Genomic DNA, 7,368 nt, shown 5'->3' on the forward strand with positions numbered 1-7,368 from the left:
CCCAACTTCCCATCCTTTTCTTTTTCTACAAAAAACAACCATTTGTTGTAGCTGAGTCAACCGTTAAACACGGCTCGCAAGCCATTTATTAAAATAGTCATCTTAATAATAACAATCTTCTCTGATATAAGAAAACGCTTTATAAACGGGATGTGTGTGTGTGTGTAAAGGATTTTAAGAGAAGACGGGATGAGTATACGTCGCACTGTGTGTGTCAGGCTCTTAGCATGTGTGGTATGTGTACAAGCTCTATGTGTGGTGTGTTTGTGTGTGCCTGTGTAGCTTTTAGAAGTGCGCGAGCACCTCTTGGTGTGTATGCCTGTCAGGCTCATAATGTGTATGTATAGATATCTACCTTGTTGATATTACACGTGCATGCCTGTTTGTCAGCAGATTTGTGTATATCTTACTCAAGTGCGTGTGTGGATTATTTGTACAAACAAATCGTGAGCGATACCTCTTTACGCATATCTACCTCTGCTTATATACGTTAGCTTCTAAGGTAGAATAATTTTTTTTTACCTTCTTCCCCAACACAAACCGTCATGACCAATTATTAGTATATATTTATTTCTTCCCATACAGACAATAGGTGAAAGGTACAAGAAATCTATTTGGGTCTGTATTCAGCCTGCAGACTCAATATGTTGGAGTCCCGACGTTACGTGCCTCTTTCCCTATTTTAAATAGCATCTAGGTCTTCCTCAAATCACACCCACGGGGCATCTTTTATTTTTCTTTAATAAAAAAAAGAAGACGTTGGCATATAATAGTCCAGGGTACACGATGCTTGATAAAAAAAATTAAAAAATGAAGTCGGTCATAGCTTGAACGCATTTGATCATTAGGGGCTGACCCACTTTTTGCGTGAGGTAGTAAGATGCGTTGTCAATTGAATCATCGATATAAATTAACTGGTACTTCGTCGTCCCAGTACCTCCCTGGGTGACAGAAAGGTGGGGAAGTAGCAGCAATATTGACCTCCAGACGTGATTGCTTTCATCCAAGTTACTTTGGTCAACTTTGCATGGATCTGGATTTGTTAAAACAATAGTCAAACTTTACTTATATCACACCTTAACGACCATCTTAAAGAAATAAAAAATCAAATAAACATGATGAATATGTGTAGTCTATTGTACATAATTCCTGAAAATTTTTTTTTTTTCTAAATGGTGAAACTTTTGTAAGCGGAATGCATTTTGATCGTAGGTCTGCTGGATGAGGACTGACCTATAGCTAAATAATAGCAAACACGTGTGTGTTGTATATAAATACAAAACACAGACGTAGCTCACTGGAAGACTGCATTGGCACACAATATACATACATTCTTACACATGCATACAGGTACATTACGTATACACAACATAAGCAGCATGTTTTGTTGTTTTTGTTTCAACACCAAACAATAACAAGATGCGTGTGTGTGTAAACGAAAATGAACCCACACACACACACAGGAGCCGTCTTAGCAATGTAGGTCCCTCGGGTCCTCTAGTATTTACTGACAACAAGTCACAGCATACATAGATCAGAATTAGGCCCCTAGACCCGTAAGACCCTGGTATGTCCAAGGCTTAAGACGGCATTGTATATACATGCAGTGTAGAGTAGCACCAAAAGCAGAAACTAATATTTTTTATATATTTAATTTTTGCCAAAGAATTACCTGCAGGTTACGTATATGTGGAACACTCAGTCACATAGATGTTAATTTAGGAATAGTTGATCGAACAACTGAATCCTCATCGTCGAACGGCGGAGATCCCCACCACCATATATATTTTCTACACATAGTGTATGTGTCTGTGTATGAACAGTTGTACCTTACTAAACTATCAGTAGTCCTGTTATACACTCTACTAACCTGCTGTTGTTACACCGTGTGTACACGCACCTACATGTATACACACGTTCATAAAGACTACAATTGAGACGAAGTGGTGGCGACACTGCCTGGTTTGGTGGTGGTGGTGGTGTTGATGACGGGGTGTTTTTGATGGTGGTGGTGACGGCGGCGGTGTTTGTTGATGGTGGTGGTGACGGCGGCGGTGTTTGTTGATGGTGGTGGTGGTGGTGGTGGTGGCAATGCACTGACAAAATACAGCAGCAGTAGATGTGAGGTGGTGGTGCAGAAGCGGCACATATCTGGAGTTGTTGTCATATGTGTCACCTCACGCAAGCTGCTAAGGGAGCCGTAAACGGGGACATCGTAGCTTCTGCTGTTGTTATTTGATCGTGGAATGTAATTGTGTTGCTTCGTTCGTTCTTCAGTCTCTCTACAACACACATTCCTATTTCTCGGGTTCTCTCACTGTCTCCTCCTTAGATATGTATGCTCGCGCATGTATACGTCTGCATGTTTACATGTATATATGTACGTGTGTATGTACATTTGTATATATGTGTATATTTGTGTATGTGTATTTCTTTTATCTCTCTACCACTTTATCTTTCCTATATTTATATAGAAATATTTCCTTTATCTCTCTATCTCCCTGTATCTTCCCCTCCCTTTCTCATCTCTTCATAAACAATCTATCGTATTAGTTTCACCCCCCACCTTTGTCCCTCCATTTTCCATCGCCATTCATTCTGCTCGAGAATATTATTTTTAATATAAAGTAATCATATACCTCACTTATTTCTCCCCCTCCCCGCCTCCGTTTTTTTTTTCTGTTGTGTTTTGGGTTTAATAAAATAAGCACAGGCATGGCTGTATGGTTAAGAAACTCGCTTTGCAGTCATGTGCTTTCGGGTTCAGTCCCACTGCACAGCACCTTGAATTGGTGTCTTCTACGAGACTGACCAATGCCTTGTGAGTGAATTTAGTTGGAAACTGTGGAAGCCCACTTCCACTGCTTGACAACAAGTGTTGGTGGTCTGTATGTCCTTGTAACGTAGCAGTTCAGCAAAATATACTAATACAATAAAGCCCAGACTTTAAGAAAATAAATATTGGGATTGATTTGTTCAATTAGAAACCTTCAAGCCAGTGTCCCAGTATGACCACAATCCAATGACTTCGTGGCCGTCCATACATGGCAGGCACGTTCTTTATGTCCTTCTTCGGTTGAGCGGTCCTAGTTTTGTGGGTTGGTGGGTGCTTGTGCCAAGTTAAAAGTACCCAGTACACTCTGTGAAGTGGCTTGCATTAGAAAGGGCATCCAGCCAAAGGAACCATGCCAAAACAGACAAAATGGAACCTGGGCAGTTCTCCAATTGGCCAGCTCCTCTCAAACCATCCAACCCTTGCCAGCATGGAGATAAGCATTAAATGAGGGTGATATCTATTCACACACACACACACACACACACACACACACACACAAGCTTTATGTTCACTGTATATTTACAATATTTATCCAGATGCTGGTGTCAGGTCAGTGGCACCCATGCCGGTGGCACATAAAAAGTACCCACTACACTCAGAGTGGTTGGTGTTAGGAAGGGCATCCAGCCCTAGAAACCTTCCCAAATCAGACTGGAACCTGGTACAGCCCTCCCCCCTCCCCAGCTCACCAGTTTTTAGTCAAACCATCCAACCCATACCATCATGGAAAGTGGACATTAAACAACGATGATGATTGGGTACATCAACGCTGATGATTGGGTACACCTGATAATGATAGCATTTTGAAATGTTGTAGTTTAGCCCCAGGTCAGCTTTTAGCAAGCAGACTTAATGATCAACATGATGCCCCACCCATATTCATCATCATCATCGTTTAACGTCCGCTTTCCATGCTAGCTTGGGTTGGACGATTTGACTGAGGACTGGTGAAACTGGATGGCAACACCAGGCTCCAATCTGATTTGGCAGAGTTTCTAAAGCTGGATGCCCTTCCTAACACCAACCACTAAGAGAGTGTAGTGGGTGCTTTTACGTGTCACCTACATGAAGGCCAGTCAGGCGGTACTGGCAACGGCCACGCTCAAAGTGGTGTATTTTATGTGCCACCCGCACAAGAGCCAGTCCAGGGGCACTGGCAACGATCTCGCTCGAAAATCATATTATGTATCAAAACAATATATCTAGGACTACATTATGTATTATGTCCTTCCTTTTATAATGGTATGTTTTGGGTTGAAGTTCCTGTTACTTCTTGCAGATTAAGTGGCCACATAGTCTTAACATAAAGTACTGAAGTGGTTACTTAATCGGAAAAATAATTTAACTACTTCACAATAAAATTAGATTTGAAACTGTCTCCTCTAGTTTGGTAACCTGTTGTTAATCCATTTATTACCAGCATGAGAATGCACTTTCTTCAAGGTGGTGCCCCAGCATGGCTGCAGTCTAATGACTGAAAAAAAAAAGAAAAGAAGATTAAAATAATACTTTGCTTTTCTTTCAGATAATTTTGAAAACATTAAGAATTTAGTAAAATAACTTTGTGTCTTAAGTTGATGTTTGGAACATAAATGCTCCTGAAATTTTGATGGAAGGTTTTGATTTAGATTACTTTGTCCCATTTGTTAGCATATTTCTGTTGCAATACTATGGCTTTGTTTCAATCAATTTTGAAAATAATGAAGAATTTAGTCAAATAACTTTGTCATTGTTGAACTGGTGTTTGGAACCATAGATTAACAAGAAATTTTGATTGGAAGTTTTTAATTTAGATCATTTTAAATCAGAAAGTTCACATCATAGAACCAAGGGTGGTCTCGGGTAGATCAATTTCAAAAAAGGTTAACTTCAGGTAAGTACTGTTAAATTAGACCTAAGATCAACAAGTTCCAGTTATGATCATCCAAACTTTTTGTATATCTACAACCACATTGTCCATTGTAGCCTTCTTGATTTAAGATTGTAGTATGTGAGTTGAGTGTGATTTGACAGCTATTTCTAGTTGGTCTACTATTATAAATAGTCATTTCTAAGTATCTCAATAACATATTCATTTTTATAGAGGCCTATACCACTTGTACAGGCCTTTATTCAAGTGAATATTTATATTGTTGAGATTTTTTAGAAATGGCTTTTCATAATTGTAGGCTTTCATATTTGTTTCAAATTTTGGCACAACACCAGCAATTACAGGGGTGAGAGTTAGTCAATTACATTCAACCTCAGTACTCAAAGGGTACTTATTTTATCGACCGTGAAAGCATAAAAGCAAAGTCAACCTCAGTGAAATTTGAATTTAGAATATTAAGATTTTGCCAGCTCACCACCTTATTGTAGAATTCATATTGAGAACAAACTTTGTTTTACTATCTCCTGGTGTTCAGTTAAACCTTTTGTAGGTCAGTGTCAACTGGAAAAAGAAGGGAGTTCCAGAGGAATGCTGTTTGGTTGAAGAAAGACTGGAAGTACTTCAGTGTGGTGGCTTAGGAGAGAAGTTAATGATGTGTTCAGCAGATGTAAAAGGCGATGGGAACTAGTCAGAGCAGAGGCTGTTATAGTAATCGTGGAAGAGACTGAGAGCAACAATCGAGTTTATGAATCAATCAGTTGTTGTCTTGGATGTTTTCCAGAGTAAATGTTTACCTCATCAAATTTACCCTCTTCTGTCTGAAATTCCACTGTTGCTGGTATCATGGAGTCAACTTTACTCTCAATGGTCCCTTCACATAGACACACTGTTAGTACCTGTAATAAACTGAGGTTGATTCATTTCACTATATTTCCATTTTATCTTGTTTTAGTCATTGGACTGTGGCCATACTGGGGCACTGCGTTTTAGCCATACAAATGGATCCCAGTTCTTACTTTTAAGTTTTGTTCTTGATACCGATTCTTTTGATCTCTTTTGGCAAACCACCAAGTTCCAGGGATATAAACAAAACAACATTGGCAAGTGGGGACAAACACTAATGCACACACAAACACACACGCACTCTCCCTAATACATTCACATTGGTCAGCCTGGATCTATAGTAAAAGACACCTGCCCAAGGTGTTACATAGAATTGAACTCAAAACCACATGGTTGCAAATTGAGCTTCTCAATCACACACCATACCTGCACATTGTGCAAAAATTTTACTTTTTTCCAAAGCATGTAAATGTTTCCTCCATATTGCAGGAGGTACAAAACTCTAGAGACTGGAGTTTTCTTTTAATTAGAAAAATATCTTATGACATTTATTAAAAAAAAAAATCTAAAAAAGCCTCTTTTTTCCTATTTCTACACACTTGAGTAGGTGTAAACCATTAAATCCTAGTTTAAGTTTGTTATCTAAATATGGTAAGCTCAATGTGTGTGTGTTTGTGTGTATTTATATATATATATATATATATATATATATATAGCCTGAAGCAGGTATTTTAAATGTTCCTTCCTCTACCTCATGAAATGTAAACTAGTCCATAATCCCTTTAACTCCTTCATTTATCAGAAAATTCCCATCATATTGTGGCTATGTTGCAAAAACCAAAGCCAAAATAGAAATTCTCACTACATGTCAAATGTTTTTGAAATCTACCCAAGAAATACATCTGGCAGCAAGACATACTGTTGTTTCATTTGTAACTCTACTTACCATTGGAAATGTTATCTTCTAAGAAAATGCTTTTATCCTAAGAAAAGGGATTTTTAATATTTAGGAATGGAAGTTGTCATAATTTATGCCCAAGAAATTTGATAAAAAAACAAATCTAATCTGGAAGAATTTTTAATGGAATTCTTCTGAGAGATATTTTGAAATTATCTATTTCTTTTTAACTTCTTTTTAATTTTTAATATTGTATTTTATGTCTCTGAAATCTGGTGTGGTTCATATCTGTTTAACTGAAATGTGTTTGAACACCTGGTGTGTTTATAGTGTTGGGAAACACAACTACAACTGGTGTGTCGGTTGTGGTATTGGATTATATATTAAGAATGTTGTGGTCAGAGTACATAATAGCTGGTGCGTTATCTTGTTGGATTACATAGCTGTTATGTTGTGTTCTTGGGACACACATCAGCTGGTGTACTATGGTGTTAGACTGTGAATCAAGTGTATTGCAGAATTGGCGTGTCACAGTCGGGCCATGTGCAACAGGTGTGTTGCAGAGTCAGGCTGTGTGCAACAAGTGCGATGTGGAGTCGGGCTGTGTGCAACAAGTGCGATGTGGAGTCGGGCTGTGTGCAACAGGTGTGTTGCGGAGTCAGGCTGTGTGCAACAGTGAGTCGCGGAGTCGGGCTGTGTGCAACAGTGCGTCGCGGAGTCGGGCTGTGTGCAACAGTGCATCGCGGAGTCGGGCTGTGTGCAACAGGTGCGTCACGGAATTGGGCTGTGTGCAACAGGTGCATTGCGTAGTCGGGCTGTGCAACAGGTGCGTTGCGTAGTCGAGCTGTGTGCAACAGGTGCGTTGCTGAGTCGGGCTGTGTGCAACAGGTGCGTTGCTGAGTCGGGCTGTGTGCAACAGGT

The 7,368-nt window shown here is 39.4% G+C and overlaps 1 protein-coding gene across 1 annotated transcript in view; it reads left to right on the plus strand.

Moving 5' to 3' along the window:
• Positions 1-7,368, plus strand: part of LOC106880530 (uncharacterized) — a 164,572-nt gene that overhangs the window by 4,881 nt on the left and 152,323 nt on the right. The window lies entirely within an intron of this gene.

Source organism: Octopus bimaculoides, chromosome 26 (assembly GCF_001194135.2).
Source record: "Octopus bimaculoides isolate UCB-OBI-ISO-001 chromosome 26, ASM119413v2, whole genome shotgun sequence".
Classification (NCBI taxonomy): Eukaryota; Metazoa; Mollusca; class Cephalopoda; order Octopoda; family Octopodidae; genus Octopus; species Octopus bimaculoides.